The following is a 10,840-nucleotide window of genomic DNA, read 5'->3' as shown; positions in this document are numbered from 1 at the left end:
GCCACAATGTCCGGCTATTTTTTGGTTGCAGCCGTCATTGTTGTTTGGCGGGTCCAGGCTGGGGATTCGAACCCGCCACCTTAGGTGTACGTGGCTGGCTCCTTAGCCGGTTGAGCTATAGGCGCTGAGCCACGTCCCACCTTTTTCCTTTCGAAAGTTGTCTTTACATCTTCGCTTTAATCTCATTTATTTTCTACCTCCAGTTTTCGATATGGGGACCACTCAGTCACTGATTCCCCCTTCTTCACCTCTAAGCTGTCTTTTATCTCACCTCAATGCTCTACAGCTCTATCCTGACCTCAAACCTAAGTGCCCCATCCTTTTCTCTAATACTGCTTTGGGCTATATATGAACTAAGCAATAGTTCACAGTGGCCTGAACATGGTACCTTTAATCTCTCAGTTCTCACTGATCTCAATAATTACTGTCAAAACTTAGGCAAATGGCTAAATATTCCCTATATACAGGTGCAGGGAATCTGCATTTTTCCTCCTCTAATACACTCCTTTTTTATGTTCATCTTTTGAACACAAATAGTTGGAAATTCTACATCCAGGCCTTTCTCCTCCTCCTCCAACCTCAGTCCTACCTGCAGAATTCCTACTGGTAGAATTCCACCCTATCCTCCTTCACCACCCCCTACCCATCCTCCAGCCCTCCCCCTCGTGTGGTAGAAGAAAAAATTGCGGAACTGGGAGTGAAAAAGAAACTTAAAAATTCCCCCAGGGCCCTCAGATACCTCAGTGAAATCTCATTGATCTGGCCTTCAAGATGTAGCAGCACCTCCCAGAATTCCAGTTATTGGCTTCCGCTATTAAACAAAACCCAGCTACTTCTCAAAACTCCTCTGGGCAGTCCAAAAAAAATGAAAATCTCCCCGGAACCATGTTTTAAATATAGTAGGCTAGGATGCTGTAGGCCGGGAAACTGGGCAAAGCAGTGCCCAAATCCAAATCTTCCCCACAAGCCATGTCCAACCTGTGAAGGTCCTCACTGGAAGTCTGACTACCCAAATCTTTCTAAAGATTTGGTTTCGCTATCAGTCCCAAGAACTAGTGAAAATCTGACCTCCTGAGCCTAGCTGCAAAACACTGATGATCCCTGGAAAACCAGGATGCCTGCTGGATGTCATCCTGGAAAACTAAACTCTGGGTGTTTTTGCTTGTAGAAGGTAAGCCAATCTCTTTTCTCTTTTCTAATAAACACGGGAGCAACTTTTTTTACACTGCCAACCTTACAAAGGCCCTCTAAAACAAACAGATGTCAGTGTTGGGAATGAATGATAATTTACTACACCTTCAGGCTACTCCATCCTTGTAATGGATGGAGTAAAAAATGGATTATTGGTAAAAAACCAATAATCTTGGTTATTTCCCTATGTTAAGGCCACTAATTATTTTTCTCATTCTCAGTTGTGGACCAGTAATTCTCTGCCTCATCTCCTGATTTATTAGACAGTCACCTGAAAGCAACTCCTCATATCTTTGCCATATGTGGATATCAACCAATTCAAACTGAAGAGCCAAAGTGTTCTGTAAACACCACTCACTCCCCTCATTCCCCCTTCTGCTCCCTTTGTCTTTACAGGCAGTGCATGTAGCCCGCCACTCTACAGGAAGCAGCCAAAGAGACACCAAACCCGTCACCCTGCTTCCTTATAATAGACTAAAAAGACCAGAATGATAGAGTAGAATACTGACCTGCCCAGGTAGAACTGACCCACCCAGGAAGAATTGAGTGCATGTCCCATTTAGGAAATAATGAATGTACCAATCCCTGCCCCTCTGACCCTTTAAATCCCTGTCTGCCATAATCCACTTGTGGGATTCTTTTCCGGTCAAGAATTTCACCACAACTGCACCCAGGTGGAATAAAAACCACATTGACCACACAGAAACAGGACTCCATTTTCCTTTCATTTCACACTTTGTAATCTTTCGTCTTTGGGTCTGTAATCTCTCAATCCCCAGGCTGCTTTCCACAAAGGTTGTATTAGTCTGTAATTCTGCCAACAGTGTATAAGGGTTCCTTTCTCTGCATCCACACCAGTATTTGTTATTTGGGACTTTTTAATATAAACCATCCTCACTGGAGTTAGGTGATAACTCCTAATGGTTTTGATTTGTATTTTCCTGATAATTAAAGATGTTGAGTATTTTTTAATGTGTTTGTGGGCCATTTGTCTTTGTTTTTGTTATGTCTTTAAACCACTTTTTAGTGAGATTGTTTAATTTCTTTGCTTTTTTTTGCAATTTGCTTGAGTTCTTTGTAGATTCTGGTTATCACCTTATTGGATATATATCATGCAAATATTTTTATCCCATTCTGTAGGTTATCTATTCAATCTGTTATTTCCTTGACTGTGGGGGAAGCTTCTCAATTTAATCAAATCCCATTTATTTTTGTTGTTAGGTGAATCCCATTTGATTGTGGAGAATGATTTTTTAATGTATTACTGAACTTGGTTTGTATTTTGTTGAGGAGTCTTATATCTATGATTATTAGAGATACCAACTTGCAGTTTTCTTTTTTGTTATTGTTAGGTTTTTATCTGGTTTTGGTATGAGGGTAATACTAGTCTTGTAGAATGAGGTTGGAAATATTCCCTCTTTGTCAATTTTTTTGAATAATTTGCATAGGACTCTTTAAAGGTTTGGTAGAATTCAGCAGTCAAATTATCAGATGCTGGACTTTTCTCGATGGTGGAACAGAGTTCTCCCTTTCAAGACTGGAAGGAACCCCAGTTTCCTAGGCCTGGGAAATATCATGAAGGGAATGCCCTGACCTTTTGCCCCCACCTGGTGGGACGGCATTCCTTCGTCAATAATGCTCATTTAACATTGAAAAGGTGTTTTCCAGTCTACCAAGTCCTCAACAAATGTAATTCTCAAGACCTTATGCCCCTAGAAAAAGGACCCACACAGAGACTTCTTACTTGGGTCATTCCCTCTGCCCAAAGCTTTGTTGCTTTTTAAACTCTTCCTATATTCCTTTCGTCTTACAAATCCTGTCTCACTACTGATCTGTGATCGGTGAGTTCTTTGACTCTCTGAGACCAAGGACCTACTGAAGAAAGAAATCCTGGTAACAATGGGATACTTTTTATTACTACTTCTATCTCTTGCTGTTGTTCTATTCAAAATTTAGATTTCTCTTTGGTTCAATCTTAGTAGATTATGCATGTCCAGGAATGCATCCATTTCTTTTAGGTTTTCTAATATATTGACATGTTGTTGCTCAAAATAGTCTTTGATGTTCTTTTAATTTCTTTAGTATCAATTGAAATGTCTCATTTTTCATCTCTGTCATTTGGGTCTTCATTCTTAATTAGTTTGGCTAAATGTTTGTTGATTTAGTTCATCTTTTCTAAAAACAGTCTTTTATGTTGATGTTTTAAATTGGCAAAGTCTCAATTTTATTTTTTTCTGGTCTGATCTTTCTTTTCAACTAATTTTGGGTTTAATGAGCTTTTGCTTTTTCTAGACCTTTACGGTGCATTGTTAAGTACTTTATGTGAAGTTTTCAACTTTTTTAGGCGTTTATTGGTGTAAACTTCCCTCTTAGTACTGTTTTTGCTATATACCATAGGTTTTATGATGTTGTCTATTTTAATTTGTTTCAGGAAGTTTCCATTTAATTTTAATGTTTCTGTTGACCCAGTCCTTGTTCTGAAACACATTAATTTCCATGTGTTTGTATAGTTTTCAGAGTTTCTTGTTTTATTAATTTCTAGTTTTATTTCATTGTGTTCATAAAAGATACTTAATATTTTTTTAATCTTTTAAGACCTTTGTTTGCGGCCCAATGTCTATCCTTGAGACTGTTCTGTTTGCTGAGAAGAATATGTATTCTGCAGTTGTTGGATGGAATGAAATGAAAATAACCATTAGGTCCATTTGGTCTATATCAGCAGTCACTAACTTTTTTGGCACCAGGGACTGGTTTCACAGAAGACACTTTTTCCAGGAACTGAGGGTGGGGAAGATCTTATAGAAGGTGATTCTCGGGTAGTGATGGAAGAGATGAGGAGCAGCTTTCTGGGCCCCTCCTGTGCAGCTGGGTTCCTAGCAGTCCATAATCTGGGGGGTGTGGACTATAGGCCTAGCCTTTAAATTAAGTCCCTTTTTTTTGGTTATAGATTTTCTGTTTATATGCTCTGTTCAATGTTGAAAGTTGGGTATTTAGGTATCCATTGGGGTCTGTCTTTCTCTTTAGGCCTAATAATACTTGTTTCACATATCTGGAGATGTGGGGTTGGGTGCACGTCCATATGTACAGTTGTTATATCCTCTTGCTGAATTGACTCTTTTTTCAGTATATCATATAATGACTTTTTTGGTCTCTCTTTACAATTCTCATCTTGAAATCTATTTTATCTGATAGAAATACCTACTCTTGCCCATTTTTTGGCCTCTAATTGCATGGAATATGTTTTTCCATCCATTTGTTTTCAAGCTATTTGTGTCTTTATAAGTACAGTAACTTTTCTGTAGGGAGCATATAGATAGGTTTTTTGGGGTTTTTTTTTTTTTTTTTTTCCATTTAGCTACTCTTTTGATTAAAACATTTGGGCCATTTATGTTCAGTGTTATTACTGATAAATGAAGACTTATTAATGCCATTTTGTTTATATTCTGGTTGTTTGTTGGTCCTCTGTTTTTCTATCTTCCTTTGTGTAAAGTGATTTTCTCTGGTAGTATATTTTGATTTTTTATTTTTTGTGTTTCTGGGTTTTTTTGTTTGTTTGTTTTTTAATTTTTGGTTACCAAGAGGCTTTAAAGTACCATCTTGTAACCCATTATTTAAAACTGATGGCAGTTTATGTCTGCTTACAAAAAAAAAAAAATACAGACAAGCAATGAAAACTAAAAAACTACATGTTAACTCTCCCCCTACTTTTTTACTTTTTGTTGTCTTTGTTTGTATCTTTTCATTATAGTTGTCTATTTAAAGGATATCGTAGTTAATAATTTGATAGGTTTGTCTTTTAGTCTTTATACTCAAGATATGCAAGATATGAGTGAGTTACACACCCCTATTACCGTGTTAGACTAGTCTTTATACTCAAGATATGCAAGATATGCACTACCGTGTTAGACCATTCTGTGTTTGTCTTTGTACTATTACATTATGTTTTATACCTTCAGGTGATTTCTTAATTGTCCATTAATATACTGTTCTTTCTACTTGAAGAACTCTATTTAGCATATCTTGCATCACAAGTCTATTATTGAAGAAATCCCTTATCTTTTGTTTGTTTGAGAAAGTCTTTCTTTTATTTATTTATTTTTTTTTTTGAGACAGAGCCTCAAGCTATCCCCCTGGGTCAAGTGCTATGGCATCACAGCTCCCAGCAACCTCCAACTCCTGGGCTCAAGCAAGTCTCCTGCCTCTGCCTCCCCAGTAGCTGGGACCACAGGTGCCCGCCACAACGCCCAGCTATTTTTTGGTTGCAGCCGTCGTTTTGGCGGGCCCAGGCCGGATTCGAACCCGCCACCTTAGTGTGTATGTGGCTGGCGCCTTAGCTACTTGAGCCACAGGCACAGAGCCTGAGAAAGTCTTTCTTTCTCCTTCATATTTGAAAGATACTTTTCCTAAATATAATATTCTAGTGTGGAAGCTTTTATCTTAAGCACTGTCAGAGTGTCTTCTCATTCTCTCCTGGCCTGCAAGGTTCCATTAAGAAGTCTGCTGCCAGATGTAGCAGAGCTCCTTTATGTCATTTGTTTCCTTCTTTCTTCCTGCTATTTTAGAATCCTTTCTTTATCCTAGACCTTTGAAAGACTTTGAAATAAAATAAGAAGTAGTCTTATTTTATTTGTATGTGCTTGTATTCTGACATTCTCCTTGGATATTGATGTTTTCTTGGTTTAGAAAGTTTTCTGTTATGTCTTTGAATAAAATTTCTACCATAATTCCTTGTTCTACCTCATCTTTAAGGCCAATCACTCTTAATTTGCTCTTTGGACTCTTATCTTGTAGATCTTGTAAGTGTGCTTTATTGTTGTTTTTCTTTCTCTGTGATTGTGTTAACTGTCTTCAGGCTGACTGATTTATTATTTTACTTGATCAGTCTGTTGTTTAGAGAACTCTGATGCATTTTTTCAGCTTGTCAATTGAATTTTTCAGCTCTAGAATTTGTTTGACAATTTTAGAATTTATTTGTTAATGTTCTTTGGTAGAATTCTGAATTCCTTCTTTGTGTTGTCTTAAAGTTCTTTTAGCTTCCTCATGGTAGCTATTTTGAATTTTATTTGTGGAAGTCACATATCTCCATCACTCCTGGATTGGTTAGTGTTTGTTTACCTGGATATTCTTGATGCTTATAGATGTTTGTTAATGTCTTGGGATTGAAGATTAGGCATTTATTCTAAATTTTGCACTCTGGGCTTATTTGACCTGTCCTCCTTTAAAAGCCTTCCATGTATTTAAAGGGAATGTTGTGATTGATATAAGCCCATGGTCACTGCAATTATATCAATAATAGGAAGTGCCCCAAGACCAATAAAACTATAACTTTTGCTGACTCCTAGGGGAACTTCCTTAGTGGGCTTGGGTAAGATCAAGGAGAATTCCCTGTGTTACTAGGCAATTTCTTACTCTTTTTTCTCTCCTCCAATCAGGAGTCTGTCTAAGTTCTGGGCAGCCTGAAGTTGGTGGAGGGGTGACATAAGCACTTCCCTCGCCTCTGGCGCTGCACTAGGTCACATTAAAGCCGGAACAGTACCAAGTTTTACCCAAGGCCATCATGACTGCTGCCTAGCTGGCTACCACTGATACTTATTCAAGGTCCCAGTGCTCTTTAGTCAGCTAGTGGTGAATCCTGCTGGGACTCACTCTATCCTAACAGGACAGCAGATTATCTTCTTATCCAATGGGGGTCTAGAAATGGAGTCCAGTAGGCCTGAAATCAGGGGTGTCTGGAATCTTTTTTGTGCTTTATTTTACTGTGGCTGAGCTGGTATCCAAGTTGCAAGACAAAGTTTATTGTACTCTTTCCTCTTCTTTTCCTAAGTTGAAGAAGTTTGCCTGAGCTGCACTGTCTGGAGGTGGGGAAGGGGTGACACAGGCACTCCCTTGGCTACCACTGTTGTCTCACTGTGTCATTTGCACTCTGCTCTGGAGTCCACTGTGCTGCAGCAGGGCCTGCCCAAGGATTGCAGCTCTTCTGGCCTAACTGCCTTTTAATTTTTTGCCAAGCCCCAGGCCACTTTATTCAGTTGATTGTACAACTAAGTCAGAACCTGGATTTCTTCTTCTAGGGCTGAGAATCCCCCTCTGACCAAGGTTAGGAGCTTACAAAAATTGGCCCTGTGACAGGGCAACACTGAGTTCCAATGCAAAGTTCCAAAATCATTTGGCTCTCCCTTTCCTAGGCACACAGATTATCTCTTAGTGCCACTAGAGGTTAAGGAACGGAAGATCATGCCCTTTGCAAACAAAGGCACTTTAACTTCCTCCTTTCTAATTTGGGTGCCTTTTATTTCTTTTTCTTACCTAATTTCTGTGGCTAAAACTTTGAGTGCTAGACTGAATAGAAAGAAGGTGTGCTGTATACATTGGAAGACTGTTCTACACTTTTCAGTGCCTCTTTCCTTGATATGTTAAAAACAGATACTATGATTGATCAGTTGATTTTGTTGTTGTTGTTCTTATGAAGGTGCTTTCTTGCATGGATGGTTGTTTAAGTTTGGTGGTTTGGGCCTGGGGGAGGGAGGGTGATCACCTGAGTATTCTCCTTGGTCATCTTGCTCTACCTCCTCTCTACCTTTATTCTTTTTTCTCTTGATTGCCTTAGGAATTCAGCATCTTTTATAGGTCTGTGTGAAACATATGATTTATTTTTCCTTTATGAAAAATGTCATTAGAATTTTGATAGGAATTGCATTAAATCACCTTGGGTAGTATAGACATTTTAATATTAACAATATTGATTATTCCAATACCTGAGCACAGGATATTGTTCCATTTGTGTCTTCAGTTCTTTCATCAATGTTCAATATCTGGGTATTGATCTTTCATTTCTCTGAAAAAATTTATTCCTAAGTTTTTTATATGCTGTTGTAATTCAGATCTTTTAAATATTATTTTAAAATAGTTATTATTGTACAGAAATTGTATTGGTTTTGTATGTTGATTGTGTATCTCAGAACTATACCATATTTGTTTATTCCAACAGTGTTTTGATGGCCATCTTAAGTTTTTAACTTTTAAGATCATGTCATCTGTAAACAAAGACAGTTTGACTTCTTCCTTTCTAATTTGGGTGCCTTTTATTTCTCTTTTACCTAATTTCTGTCGCTAAAACTTTCAGTACTGTTTTGGATAGAAGAGGCCAGAGAGTGCGTCCGTATCTTATTCTTGTTCTTAGCAGGAAAGTGTTCAACTTTTCACCTTTAAGTATGTTGATAGCTGTGGACTTGTCAGGTGTAGCCTTTATTGTATTGAAGTGCATTTTTCCTAATTTGTTCAGCATTTTCATCATAAAAGCATATTGAATTTTGCCCAAAGCCTGTATCTATTGAGATTATCATTTGGTTTTTGTCCTTTATTCTGTTAATGTGTTGGATCTCTTTCATAGATTTGTATATTTCTAACTATTCTTACATCCCAAGGATAAATTCCACTTGACCATGGTGAACAATCTAATATCCTCTTGAATTTGATTTGCTTTTATTTTGCTGAGGATTTTTTCTTTCTTTCTTTCATTTTTTTTTTTTTTTTTAGAGACAGAGTCTCACCTGTTGCTCTTGGTAGAGCCCTGGCATCACAACTCACAACAACTTCTAACTCCTGAGTAGCTGGGACTACAGGCACCTGCCACAACGCCCGGCTATTTTTTGTTGCAGTTTGGCCAGGGCCGGGTTTGAACCTGCCACCTTCCGTATATGGGGCCGGTGCCCTACCCACTGAGCCACAGGCACCGCCCTATTAAGGATTTTTTCATCTTTGTTCATCAAGGAAATTATTCACTGAGGGGGCCAAGAGAAGTAATGTACAGTAGTGCCTGAGAAGATGGGCCTACTACCATCTTCTCTCTGAACTATGGACCCTGAAACAACTCTAATTTTGCTTCAGCCCCTCTTACTGTGATCTGAAATTAAGGACCCAAAAGAATATACTCCTGTTTGAGGCCTCAGGCAGGATTGCTGAGCTTGTACTGAACTCAGTACAGCTTGAAAGTAGACCCAGGGACCCACCAGGAGATGTGTATATCTACAACTTCAGGGACAGGACTGGAACAATGTTGCTTATTCAGAAATGCACTAGTGATCCAGCAAGAGCCTTCCCCAGGTCCTAGAGGAAGCCATACCTGTCTGCACATCTATTGAACAAGTCTGCTGTATTTAGACCCTCATCCCAGTACCAGCTATTCAGACTGAAGCCCTGGAGATAGTCCAGTCCACCTAGGGATCAGACAGGATTCTAACTGTTATAGCCCTTGGTAACTAGGTCATAGGACTATAGCTAATTTCTCAGGTAGACAAGGCCATTTCCAGATCTGGATTCTAGACTGTAGACAGGAAGTCTGTTACTTAAGTAAGAGTCTCCCCTTTGAAAATGACCTTCCTAGGTCTTCAACTACACCTGGGTTTCACAAACTTTTACCTGAATCCTAAGGCTTCCACAAAGGCTCTTTTGTCCATGGATGAATGTGAAATTATTGTTGCTATTTCGGCGTACAAACAGTAGAGCCTCCTATTTCTTCTTGCTGCCATCATTCACATTATGGTAACATTAATCATTGGTTATTTTTTTGGTAGGTCACCTTATCTCAAGTCTTTTAAGTTCTAGGGGTTGGAAATTCCATAATGGCTTTCTCTGGGCTAAGATCAGGGTATCATCAGGGTTGTGTTCCTTTGAGGAATAGGGGAGACCAGAATACATTATTTAAAAAAGTATATGATTTTGTTCTATTCAACTGACTTCACTTAACATTTTTGTTTTGGTCAGGTTACTTAACTTTTCTGTGTGTTCAGACCTTAAAGGAGAATTATAATAGTGCTTATTCTGTAGGATAATTTTGAGAACTAAATGAATTAATAAGTGCAAAGCATTTGGAACAATATAGGACATCGATGCTAAGAAAGATCTTTTAGTTAAAAGCATTTGTCTATGAGTGTATTATCCATGAGGAAAATTTTACAAAAATGATTATTTTTTCCATTAGCATTTTTTTCATTTCATTTATTATCAACCTTGGGGCATTATCTATAATGTTTGGAATGTAAAAATGTCCTCAGTTTGGGGTCACTGTCAGTTAAAGAGACAATTTTGTTTACTACAATTTTATTATGGATAAAGAGAAGTACAGACACTTAATGGGTGTTTACAGAGAGACATTCAATCTAGTGTGTAATGATCATTTGAATATGTTGAGTGGAACAAGAAACAGAAGGTTTTCTATGGGATGGATGGATGGGAGAAACATTCTATATAAAGGAAGGTAAGAAAAAGGAAGGGGAAGATGAATACTAGATTTGAGGGAAAAGGAGGAACGGTTTCAAGAACCATATACATATATATCTTGAAAATATGACAGATTCAGTTTCAGAACACTGCAAAATAGTGAATTTCTCAGCAAAGAGATTCACATGCAATTTTTTTTTTTTTGGTTTCACAAAATACATAAAGGTTATTTTACATTACACTATAGCCTATTGAGTATGTAATAGCACATTCAAAAAAAAAGTATAGAACTTTAATTTAGAAATACTTTACTCTGGCTCGGCGCCTGTGGCTCAATCGGCTAAGGCGCCAGCCACATACACCTAAGGTGGCGGGTTCAAATCCCCAGCCTGGGCCCGCCAAACAACAATGATGGCTGCAACCAAAAAAA

At 38.2% G+C, this 10,840-nt stretch overlaps 1 protein-coding gene across 2 annotated transcripts in view; it reads left to right on the top strand.

Moving 5' to 3' along the window:
* ORC4 (origin recognition complex subunit 4) overlaps positions 1 to 10,840 on the top strand; it is a 77,152-nt gene that overhangs the window by 34,244 nt on the left and 32,068 nt on the right. The window lies entirely within an intron of this gene.

Source organism: Otolemur garnettii, unplaced genomic scaffold, assembly GCF_000181295.1.
Source record: "Otolemur garnettii isolate 467f Iridium unplaced genomic scaffold, OtoGar3 scaffold00064, whole genome shotgun sequence".
NCBI lineage: Eukaryota > Metazoa > Chordata > Mammalia > Primates > Galagidae > Otolemur > Otolemur garnettii.
Note: the sequence above shows the minus strand (reverse complement) of the source record. Positions and strands in the feature narration are given on the sequence as shown.